A 13,275-nucleotide genomic window follows, 5' to 3' on the forward strand; every position below is an offset into this window, starting at 1 on the left:
CTTTACATGAAGTATAGGTGAACAGTAAAAGCGACGTAATCTACCGTTACATGTAAAAAGATCGAGCGCAGTCGACCATGCCGGGGTATACCTACCTTAGTACAGCCAAATGATCCAACGTCGTACCGAGAATAGCCGGGGTGATGGTATATCATTCTCACAAGATGTACTTTGGTATGCGTGTGAAATCGACATCGCCCGTTACTCGACTGAAGCAAGTCGCCACTGCAGTCCCTCTCTCTGTGTATGCACAACGTGCTGAGAACTGCAGATCCAGAAGAAACTACGCATTCTGGCGAGGTTATCGAGATAGCTGGAGCGATTCACAACACATGCTACATTTACTTCAAAACGGAAAGACAAAATATAGCTTTGGAGTACTCAAGTAGTTTTTAAGAAATGTCGGTATCGTGAAATCGCCTTCTATCCTAATTATAAAAGAGTAGGTCCCCATAAAACTGTCGAGCGCAAGCACGTTGGTAACTGTGATAGTAGACAAAACTGACTCGAGTACCTCAGAAATAGTGCCTGTATTTCGTTGCTGGCCACGCGCCTGCTTATTCACACCGACTGACTCGCGTAGTAAGCCACTGCGCCCCGTCATCTTCTTATTGCTCAAATAATATTACAATGAATATACACTAAATTGATTCTAATTTGTCGGTATTGTTATCAGCACAAAAGACACAGTTACATCAAATAATTTTACAATTCACGAAATTCATTTTAATTTTTAGGTAGTGTTATCAGCACAAAAGACACAGTTACACAAGTCTCGTAAATTGGTGTTGCTACACTACAATCGTTTTATGGCCTCTATTTAACGCATAGATCGATCGCGCGAGTGACGTTTCCGCAGACCAATTCTTGGCGTTTGATCAACTCTTGTCTGGTTATGGGGTTTCTAATCACAGGACGATTGAGATTCGGGTGTGTCTTTTCGATACGTTGCGCAAACTCGATACCTTTCGTTCGGATTACGTATTCGCACTGCGGAAACCATTTTGCATGCTCTGTCCAAACCTCGTCTCCCCGGTCCCAACGAAGCCCGCCGCCACAGTAAAAACATTTGGTTCTGTCCGAATCAATGTAGTAAAACCCCGCTTTTGCTAACTGTTCAACACTAGCCTTAATTTTATTCGGTTCCCAGCCCTTGTCGAACGTTGCGATTCTTTTTGACAACGACGACATGAGAGGATTCACGGGGTTAAGACAAGGAAATAGTTGCTCAAGACATCGCTTTTCGTCCTCGGAGGGTTCCCGTGGTTCTTGTAGATGCAGTGTGAGACGTCGTATTTTGTCGCCGAGCAACTTATCCAAATTGTCTCGTTCGTGCTCGGTTAGCGCCACATTCCCCGAATCGTCGCCACGTGCGAAACAACAACCCGGGTGATACGTCAAGTGTATTTCAGATACATCGTCTGTAGGCCTCCAATTGCGGAGAACGCCGGAGCAGTTGAAGCACTGCGTTCTGTCCAGGTCACCGAGGTAGAATAAACCTTGTTTTGCCAACTCGCCGACCGCCCGTGGTATGGGATAGCTGGGCCATTTCTCAAAGGTTTCGCGACGCTTCGACTCCTTTCGCAAGTCGAGATTCCTAACCCGATACTCGTGCTCTTGATCAACGATATTCGCAAAGTTGATGTTGGCGTTTCCAACGGCTTTACACTGTCTCAATAAACTTTTGAAATTCGATTTCACAATAGGTATGTTCAACGCGTCTCGTACACAATTCGCGTCATGACGCCGTGCACTCGACCCGGTCCATCTTTCGAGGTATACACTGCATCCAAAGCATTTGATTTTGTCTTCAAATCCTAGCCAGTAGTATCCTTCAGACGCTAAATCGGTGCGTGTAGCGTATGATACTTTAGAGAATTTGGCGAACGTGGCGAGTCTGTACAATTCACTGCGGTGTGAACCGGAAGCGATATACACGCGTTTCTGTCCGGGTGGATCAGAGTATCTCTCCATTGACCTAATGCCAAGCTCTTTCATAAACATGAAGTACTGCCGCGGTGTATAGGGTTTATGACAACATTGTATTTCAAACCCATATTAGCATATGACGTTGACTTCTTATTGGAATTATGTCGAGTGTTATAAGCTCGTGTAAGAGCTGGTGACTCACAACCTCCAAACCTTCATGAACCTAAAAACCACAAGCAGATATCATTCGATCTGGCTTTCATTCGATCAGAGGCAACCGCTGTCAAACTGGCAGAGTGTTGCAATTTATACCGCTGATACAGCTATGAGACAGATGTGATACACCTGTTGCGGGATTATATGATAATATCCAACATTGTGTATTTCACGCCATATTAGGAAACGAATAAGACTTCCGATTGCAATGATCACGAGTCTATATAAGCGCATGTTTAGTTGACTCGAGAGGAGACTCATTTGCTAAACCTACTTGTAACAACGTCTGAAATATATTCGTATGTCTTGCGTCTATCTGCGTCTTAAGAAGATCTCACCAGGATACAGTACAAGACTCCAGGTTAAGTAGTCAGCCAGCTAACCCTATAATACTTTGGTTAGCTATACTTCTACTCACCAGGACACAACCCATTGTATAGCGACATGATGACCCGAGCGATATCTTAAACGCTACTACGTTACGTACGAGGACTTTTGACGTTGCCATCGAACTATCAAATTATCAGGATTCCGGACATTGATCAATATACGGTACGTGCTTATATTGCATTCTGAAATAAGTATCGCGACAGCCTATAATTCCCTAGCCAATTCGTGTATTACATGTTATATATTATTATATATTGTGCGCATGTTATATGTCTCCTTGGCTAGTAACTATACCTACGGTCGTTACTTCTAACGTTGATATCCCTAACATTGTTAAGCCCGTAAGAGCTTTCCCAGGTAAGATTAACGGAATGAATGACGATGTGTCTAGCAGCGATAACTTCTCAGATTTGATCTTTCCTGATGTAATGTGTGATTCAGCTTCACAGCGCGTGTCTGATTTAAGTGTTATTCAGGATCATAAATTAGATATTCCCGCTTTGCGTGATGAAGTAGTTGATACTCACGCAAACGTTGAACGTTGGTTGGCTAGTTCGCTTTCAAATGTTGATTCACAAATTGACGCCAACGTCGTTCAGGACAATTCCCTTTTTGATGAGAAATCGCAGTTGAATAAAAACGCGCGCGCCGTACAACTCGATGTTTCGACTAGATTACGCTTGCGTCTAGTTTACGCGCTGCTAACTATGGTCCAATTAAATTCTGCTCAAATGTTAGATAGTGCACAGCAGAGTAACGTCGCGGGCTTGGGCGCTTGCGCGCAAACCGTGCGATTCATGCCTTTCAAATTGGCTCTCAGTAGAATTCGGAAAGAATTACAGCTTTTTCATTCAATCAAAAACGCGCTTAAACTTTCAGCGAGAAGGCACATTATGTGCTGGCGTCACACGAATTACGATAAAAAGGCACGCCAATGTACTGATGTTCGTTTTTGGCACTGGATTGATTTTTGTAAAAAATTGACAGAATCAGTGCAGGTTCAGGATTTTTAGTTGTGGTAGAATCTGTTTACAGCATCCCTGCGTTGGTGGTGTGCTGGCTCTGCCCGCTTCGGAATTTGACCGTGTTATTTTTGTTTCTATCTTTAGTTTCACATTGTCCATTTTACATTAGACTGTTTCGTGAACATGATTTCCTTTTGGCCTTAAAAGCGCCATGTTTTATTTCACCGATTCAGCCACGGGTGTGGTACAGTCGATACCACGTGGACGTTGTGACGTCAGAGACACGTTTTCCATACATGTCGCAATTTACAGACCGCGGGAAAACTTTTTTTTTTTTTAAGCCAGACGACCGCAATTTTCGTTTCAGAACATGATTGCTCCCACTCAAATTCGAGTTACATGAAACCTGTTCCTGTTTCCCGCGATATAGAACAGGACGTATTAGTGTCGCGAACAGGATATACTCCGCGAGATTCACCTTGCGCGGCTAATTCAAATTTACACGTGCTCGTTTTTTTTCATACAGAATTGTCTCAGATCCTCTTACAGGCTGGACAAGGTATATTATGCGATCTAAATTTTGACATTTAGGCAAACTTATTAAATTGGTTTTGCCTTTCACATTTCTCAGCGATACAGCGCTTATCGCAGACTCAGGACGTTGTAATTAGAATTGCACGCCGTCCATTGTTAACTGCTTCTTCAGGCGTACATGTTCACGCGCCTCGATACAGGAAGTGGTTTTGAATTTTCTTTCAACTCTCACGTTGGCGTGATCTTGCGTTAGTGCGAATTATAAATTTTCTGCTAAACTTCGTTTATTTTTGAGGTATCCTAGAGCGCTTAGTGCGTTCACTTGGGTAGTTATAGAGAAGTTGGCTCAGTAACGCGCCATATTCGATTTCATACGACACTGGATTGGCCTTGAGCGTCCAGTGGACAACTGGACATATGGGGTTTCTGCGTAAATGATTGTACATGCTTTAAAAATGGGTATACGGTTCTTTAACCTCAAATTGCGTTCCGGCTTAAGTGATTTATCTGGCTATGTTTATCGAATGAAGGACATTGTTAAAATGATCTTAGCACCACCGTTGTATGGGATTTCAGCTCATTGCGCAATAATTGCTTTCCCCCCGGTTTGCTGTCAAGAATTCCCCCATTTAATGCAGTTTGGACAACGTTTACCTCATGTAACAAGAATTGAGATGAAGTCAGCGTGTTTGAGTTTCAGATGTTTGGTGATGGTTTTTTTTCCTCATACCGAACCGCTGTTCAGTCGGGAACATGCGGAAGTTGAGATAGTGACTAGCTAGCACGTCTCAATGACCACAGCGCTAGCATGCGACTTGTTATAGCGACGATTCTGCAGGTACAGAACCGATCTGATTCTCAATACGAAATCTTGTGTCCAATTTGAATACATTCGAATGTAACGTTGCACATCAAATATAGGCTATGCGATTCAGAAATCGCTCATTCCACTTATTGCAAATTCTGCATTATAATTATATTTAAGTTGACGCCAATGGAGTGCACCGTAATTGGTTTGTCATGGGAATTTCATCATTGATCAGAAATGCTTCCGGCAGTCTGTTATAGTACAGAAAAGCTTATTTTTTTCCTGGCGGTCATTGTCGGCTCGGCCGTTAGTTCGTTGGTCAGAATCTATCACGTCTAGCTACTTATAGATAACGGAACAGCTCATTTCGGTTCAATATTCTAAATATCCGTATCCCACGAAAAATGTTCAATAATTATTTTTAATATAATTATGGCATTCTCATTTCGCAGAACGCGTCTGTAACTCGAATTCCAATCTCATTACATGATTGTAAAGTATATAGTTGAATCGACGCGCCACGTAGCTTACTGAGACGTTCTTAGATTGTCCAGTAAGGTGGATCCTTAGCCTGGAAGGATTATGATAGCATTTTATCACACGTATCTCTCCGCATGTTTTTAATTCAGTACTTGCGTGAGTTGTATGCTTCTCATATCGCCAACCGTTATTACACCTTTACGGCCTTAAATGCTGTTAGGTGCTGCCTTTGTTTATTTCATTTGGAATTATCGAATTACCTGCCTTAATACGTCACGTCAACATAGGTGACCCGTCACGAAGTACTTCTAGATATGATTTTCTCTACTTCTACTTCTACTTCGTAATATTTTGTGATCTACTTGCTTACTTTTCGCTATTCAGTTGTCAAGTAGAAGTAGTGTGATCCTCCAATACGAAGATAGCCTGGGGAATTTCAGGTCTGTTTCATGGAGTACCGACATTCATTTTCATCAAAGTCCAATAAAGCCAGGAATTTTTCGCTTCGCGCACAGTCGTTGTAATGGACAAATATGTTTTCAGCGAAATGTCGGTGAATATAAATTGGGTTCCGTATTGTGTTGTTCCGCTCATACGGCACTGTCGCCCATATCAAATTTCATCACAGTAACTACGGCCATCAAACGCTAGAAACTACCGTTTGGCAATCGGGCAATTACCCTTTGTATCGTAATCTAGCAGCCTGGACATGTGCTAATAAGATAAGTGAACTCCAGTGTTGTTATTTTAAGCTGCACCTGTTTTAGCAGACCACCTTTGAAACTTTCTGGATAAAAGACATGAAATATATTTTCCGCTTTCAAACGTGGTATTATGTTTCTCTTTCAATTCCGAGAATCATACTTGGTTTAAATACTCCATTTCTTTTGTCTGCACAACATACATCTTGAAGTATACAGTCAAGTACCGGTATAGTAATTCCTCCATTTTCCGGAATAAGGATACACTATATGGTAAATTTACGATCCAACATATTGTTGATTAACGTTGGCCTATAATAATCGCGCAAAGATTGACAGTCCATGCAAACGAATTGAGACTGTTTTCAAAACTACTTGTACTTTTACCACCTCCGCACGTCAAGTAGTTACCCTCCTTATAGCTTGTAGTTACGGGGCTTTGGAGACATTTATTTCATTGTATTTTATTGCTTGTTTCTCTTGTGTCGTATTCGTGCTAAGCCTAGTTGTTAAGTCCTTTTCAAAGTGATGCTGGCTGTCGTGTGCTGTTTCAGATTTGCGCATGCACGTTACGAACGCATTTCTACTCGACGCGGTGCTCCTGCTTCTACTCCTACGCGTGGCAACTACTCCGATTAGAACATGGAATTGCGATCGATCGATTCGGGCGAGAATACTCCTGAGGCACAATCTGACGGGTATCACTCAGATGCAAGCACTCGACGTCACACAGTCGACATCGGTACCGAGCGTCCGCTTTTACGACACGAGGAAATTGCTACCGGACCGCCGCAGTTATTAGCCGACACGACCGACCGAAGCTCAGCTCTCACTACAATCTACACCGGACGCCAACCGGGGTGATCAAATCGTTCCTACCTCAATGGTACATGATCGAGAGCTTAATGCCGTTCTGACCCGTCACGATTTACCAGCGGACTCGCCGAAATTGCCGCTTCCAAAGAAGAAGCCCCAACCATAGTAAGTCCTGATGCACCGATGAATTCAGGCAATCGCCCTGCCACGGATGAGTAAAGCGGAAGAGCACCGCGCGCGCGTTGATTGAGATAGCCGTCGATTCTATCCAATCAAAAAATTGTACTTGCGATGTACAATTGTTTTTTTGTAACCGCCACATTGTATATATGGGTGGCCATGGACTGTTGTTAAAGTTGGATAGCCTTCCAGACTTGGCTGGTGTATTGCACTTGAGCAAGCCTACTGGGATGTATTGTGTATTTGTTTTTTTGTGTTAGGCTACCTATTCTAGTGTATTACTTCGGATAGTGTAGTGTTGAATAACAATTCTTGCTCTGGTTATCTGGAGTTGTGTTGTATTGTATAGGCTAAATGTAGTTAGTTGTTAGGTCACTATTACTTATTCTAGTGTATTAATCTGGAATTGTGTTGTGATCTGCTAGGCTAACTTGTATATTATAAAAGCTGTAGAAAACCTTGTTCACCTCTCGTGTGGTATTAGTGTTGCTGAGTTGATTTAATTAGTGGAATTGTCTTGGCTAAATGTATTACTGTTGTCTACACCTATACGTATGATAGTTACTTCCGCTTCATTGCATGTTCGCTCCCTCAAACAAGGGTCGGTGCCGCGGTGTATAGGGTTTATGACAACATTGTATTTCAAACCCATATTAGCATATGACGTTGACTTCTTATTGGAATTATGTCGAGTGTTATAAGCTCGTGTAAGAGCTGGTGACTGACAACCTCCAAACCTTCATGAACCTAAAAACCACAAGCAGATATCATTCGATCTGGCTTTCATTCGATCAGAGGCAACCGCTGTCAAACTGGCAGAGTGTTGCAATTTATACCGCTGATACAGCTATGAGACAGATGTGATACACCTGTTGCGGGATTATATGATAATATCCAACATTGTGTATTTCACGCCATATTAGGAAACGAATAAGACTTCCGATTGCAATGATCACGAGTCTATATAAGCGCATGTTTAGTTGACTCGAGAGGAGACTCATTTGCTAAACCTACTTGTAACAACGTCTGAAATATATTCGTATGTCTTGCGTCTATCTGCGTCTTAAGAAGATCTCACCAGGATACAGTACAAGACTCCAGGTTAAGTAGTCAGCCAGCTAACCCTATAATACTTTGGTTAGCTATACTTCTACTCACCAGGACACAACCCATTGTATAGCGACAGTACCAAGACAGAGCTTTTGTGTCTAAGCGTGCCCCATAGGTCAACCGAGTCGGCTCACACATATATTCCTAGTTTATCCTTGATAGCTGTATTACTGGTTAGCTGTACTTTTATGGCTGATTGACAACCGTTAGCTGTCGCTATTGCACCATTTACATATGTGTAGGAGCGGGCCACTTCTGCAGTCCGCGGGGCGTGTGTAGCATAGTACCTCGGGCGGTACGAATTGCTGAATCGATACATTATTCGACCACCGATCAACACATACGAGGAATAAATCGTATTCAATGTATTTTGGCAACAGCAATGTCACTACAAAGCCGTATCTCGCCGATAATAACGAGGACAATGTGGATTTGATAACAGTATTTTTATACAGGCACCGTCATGTCTGCTTCTCTCTAATCAATTAACGCGCGGTGCAATACTTAAATAAGGTCTCATAGTGGTCTATAAGCCCGATACCCTAAATTGACAGAGATATCAATTCATTAAGTTGTTTTCTATCGACGCTACAGACAAGTACCAGTAAACACAAACCAAATTGTCACACTGTTGCGTCAATTCACCGACGACTCAGTATGAGACCTATCTCGACCAACGAATGTACGTCGGGTAACTGAAACAGGTGACCTTGCGTTGTGGGTATTTTCGATAACACCGATACGGCAACTTTATTCTCTCTACTGGTAATGTGATGGAGAGCGGCTTAATTCATCAGACAAAGATTAGAAGCAACAACTAGCAAACACAAATCTAATGGCCACACCGACATTCACAGGTATTCGATAGACCCTATCGTACCAAGGTCACCCAACTCTTGTAATCACAGTTATTCGACTGACCCGATCATACAGAGGTAACCCCACTTCTGTAATGGTACGGGTACGAAGCGTTTTGAACGGTGTTGCTCGGGTCGCGGTTCTTGGCCTTCCAAGACCTTTGTTAGCATCAGTCTATCTCACTGTTTGGAGTGCCGATGTCAAACGTCGTAATAGCGATCACTCGGTCATGTGTAGAATATAGAAATTGACATCTATTTGCACGACCTCGTGGCTTTGGTAAACTTACTGAAGCGGAAAGTCACTGCCAAGCTGAACATTGATCGATCGTTCTCTTGTTAGCGTCGATATTCGCTCGTACGTGCTTTCATGTCTTTGAATGTTTGTTATCGTCGAGTGTGGTCATAAATAGACAGGGGGACAAATTTGATGCGTTCAACACAATACGCGTTTACCGCATCTCATTCTGGACCGTAACCGATCGTTTACCGCACCTACGATAAATGTCGCATTTTACTCATGGGTAAGCCGATGATCTGTGAAAACACAGGCGCTAACGTGTCATTTCGTTATTCCTTAAACGTCACATTATCCCCTATCTAGGCTTTTGGGGTGCCCATCAATACAGTGTTGATCCACCCCACTGCGTGCTATACGCCTCAATAAATATGTTTACTCGAGTTTACACCTGGTGTGGAGCAGTGAAGCGGGTGCAAAAAGTAGATTAGACAACACAAACCAGTTGACTACATCGATTAATATACGAGGGTTCATCAATTTTGTCAAGTGACTTTTGAATGGATGTTATTTGTTTGTTGTTTGATGGATAAGATTGTATTCAATCATAAACTACTAATATACTTCTTGTGGTGCTAAACCTGATTATACAAATGAATCAAACAGTATTCCACCAATTGGGAGTAGTTGCCCGTCGTCGTGATTTATCTCCTAGTTCGCGGTGGTAACGAAGAATGTATAACACGAGTGGAAATCGTACAATAGCGACAATTAACTGTTGTCAGTAGTCCACAATAATACAGCTAACAAGTAATCTATAGAGCTTTCAAGAAGAAACTAGGAGTATAAGCGGTTAGCCCTAACTTGTCGTTCCACGACTGATTAATCCGATTTTGTCACGATGGGACTCGGTAGTAATTGCCCGTACGATAGAGTAAATCAATCTCAAAACCTAATGGAATCTTAATCCACCAAAATTTCACAAATAAGTTTTTTTTTCTAAATCCTAATCAATACACATCTTTGGCGTATACGCACAAGTTTTGTCAAAACAACAGATTGATGGAGCGTGGCTGACATTGATTGCGACACTCGATCACAGTTCTTCTGGTGGAATTTTTCAACGGTAAATTCAAAGCTAGGTCGAGGGGGTCAAACAGCATTTCTCTCACGGTAGCACTCCGCCGAGTCAATACATCCATAGTATGATATTTGTCGCAACTATGTTTTGTTGAGGGTGTTGAGGATATTTTGCGGTGTATGTTTTCCACAGGCTGCAAGTTACGATAGGGGAGGACGTATTTTTATATTTATACCGCTAATTTCATTAGATTGACTAGAAAACAATGTCATTTCTTCTGACTTGACTACCGAAATACCCGTCAATTACTTTGTGTTGTGCGAGTTAGCTAAATGAAAGGTCACTCACCGAAATTGACCAGACCTACATTTCGCGTTATTCGTGGTGTTTTTTGTTATTTTAAGTTAAAAATGAGGACAAATTTACAAAAAAGGAACACATTTGGGCGAAGGTTGTACATATTTGGGAAAAGAAGGAGGATAACCCTATAAATATACGGATCGATGTGAGCATCAAATGTATCGCATTGCTGTCAATCCACTCGAATATGCGAGTTTAGTCAAACAGGAGATTGATGACTGACACTGTTTGTGTCATACTCGATTGATCACAGCTGGTTTGTGTACACCACATCTCATCGAAATTACAAGCATTCGAGTGATGACCGTTGGGTTTGCTGACAGTTAAAGTTGTTATCGTTGTGAGATGGATAAGATTTTGCTGATATACTTCGTGTGGTGCTAAACCCTACTACAATAACAACACATGTACAGACAATTCAAACAGAATTCCGGCAATGGTTCGATACAAAGTTTCACTGTACGCAAATGAATATGCAACGAAACCCCGCATATCGTGTAATGACAGCAGAACCATTTTGCATAGACGGGGGTGGTCACGAATCGGTTCCGGACCCCCGAATTTCATCGGTTTTGAGTGAAGTCGGACTGGATACGGCCACGTATCTTTGAGAGTCAGATTTATACTAGATTTTATCCTCACAATATGTGGGAATAACAGGACTTTGCGTATCACCCGGGATTTACTCCAATTCGCAGTGCAAACTGGCTTTCGGTGCACCCGAGAATGCGCGTCCACCAGTGTTGGGATCAAGTCACTACCTTCGAGTCACGAGTCATTTCGAGTCATTGCACATTTTGACTCGAGTCAAGTCAAGTCAATCGATTTTCGAAGGTGACTCGAGTCAAGTCAAGTCAGTCGATTTTTGGAGGTGACTCGAGTCAAGTCGAGTCAAGTCAAGTCAAGTCACGAGTCAAGTCACAATTCAAGTCAAATTGCCGTCTGAGGTATGAGACGTGATTACGTCATTGTATTTTGCTAGCTGTCTGAAATACAGATTATAAGTGGTCATTGATTTTGAACCGATGAAGGGATATAGAGTTAAATACACACGCAAGTGAGGCGCTGTAGCGCTCACATATAAGTAGAACCAATAAACTACGTAAGTAATTGCACAACCTCAGTTTATAGTTACCAGCCCAAATAGAGAATAGAGAAACGAATTGATAAGATGTAATACATTACCCTTTTGCAAATTGATATGATACAATTCGAGCCTGCGCCAATGGTTGAGGACTATATATTTTTGAATTCAATTTCAATAAAACAAGAGGTTTGGTTGATAAGTTAAGAACACAGAACAGGAATGGACATTTTGGTATTAAATTACTTTCCTATACTAAAGTCAAGACAACGTAGGCTGTAAACTTCGATCACGTCGTTTGCCATCAATATATTTGTGAGAGAACAATGGAGGCTCAGTAAAACGCACGATCATTGAATGATTGGCTGCTCTCAGGAGACACCAGCGTTGCGCGAGCAATCCGAACATATGCAATGATTTTTATAGACACCGATTACTTGATGACTTGAAATTGACTCGTGAGTTTTGCTCCGAGTCACGAGTCAATCCACGTTTCTGATACGCCGAGTCAAGTCAAGTCAAGTCATTTCAGCAAAGTGACTCGAGTCAAGTCAAGTCATACGAAAAAGTGACTCGAGTCTGACTCGAGTCAAGTCATGACTCGAGTCATCCCAACACTGGCGTCCACCCCTCCAAACACATAGTTACGGGGTATGGCGGGGACCCGGAAACTCGGGGTATAGCTTATTAGTAATTCTACCGGATGACTTATTTTAGCACCGGATGATTTTAATGCTTGACGTTTGCCTTGTTTTATCTAACGAGTGTAAAATTTCAACTAGATGTACGCTGCACAAAGTGTACAGTGTACATACCCCCGACCAGGCAGCAGCGCTCAAAAGTGTGTTTAACCCAACGGAAACACCGCTAATTACGTTACTATTTCAAACTACAGACAGAGTGGGGGTTTATATGGCAAAAATAACACCCATTCAAAAGTCACTTGACAAAATTGATGAACCCTCGTATATTAATCGATGTAGTCAACTGGTTTGTGTTGTCTAATCTACTTTTTGCACCCGCTTCACTGCTCCACACCAGGTGTAAACTCGAGTAAACATATTTATTGAGGCGTATAGCACGCAGTGGGGTGGATCAACACTGTATTGATGGGCACCCCAAAAGCCTAGATAGGGGATAATGTGACGTTTAAGGAATAACGAAATGACACGTTAGCGCCTGTGTTTTCACAGATCATCGGCTTACCCATGAGTAAAATGCGACATTTATCGTAGGTGCGGTAAACGATCGGTTACGGTCCAGAATGAGATGCGGTAAACGCGTATTGTGTTGAACGCATCAAATTTGTCCCTCTGTCTATTTATGACCACACTCGACGATAACAAACATTCAAAGACATGAAAGCACGTACGAGCGAATATCGACGCTAACAAGAGAACGATCGATCAATGTTCAGCTTGGCAGTGACTTTCCGCTTCAGTAAGTTTACCAAAGCCACGAGGTCGTGCAAATAGATGTCAATTTCTATATTCTACACATGACCGAGTGATCGCTATTACGACGTT

At 42.2% G+C, this 13,275-nt stretch overlaps 1 long non-coding RNA gene across 1 annotated transcript; it reads left to right on the forward strand.

Moving 5' to 3' along the window:
• Nucleotides 1–2,012: 2,012 nt before the first annotated feature.
• Nucleotides 2,013–8,074, forward strand: LOC145449094 (uncharacterized). The gene is made up of 2 exons (XR_013918133.1): nucleotides 2,013–5,981; nucleotides 6,284–8,074. It is a non-coding gene; the product is annotated as an uncharacterized LOC145449094 (long non-coding RNA).
• The last annotated feature ends 5,201 nt before the right edge of the window (nucleotides 8,075–13,275 follow it).

Source organism: Botryllus schlosseri, chromosome 1 (assembly GCF_051294905.1).
Source record: "Botryllus schlosseri isolate E-star chromosome 1, Bs_hap1, whole genome shotgun sequence".
Taxonomy (NCBI): domain Eukaryota; kingdom Metazoa; phylum Chordata; class Ascidiacea; order Stolidobranchia; family Styelidae; genus Botryllus; species Botryllus schlosseri.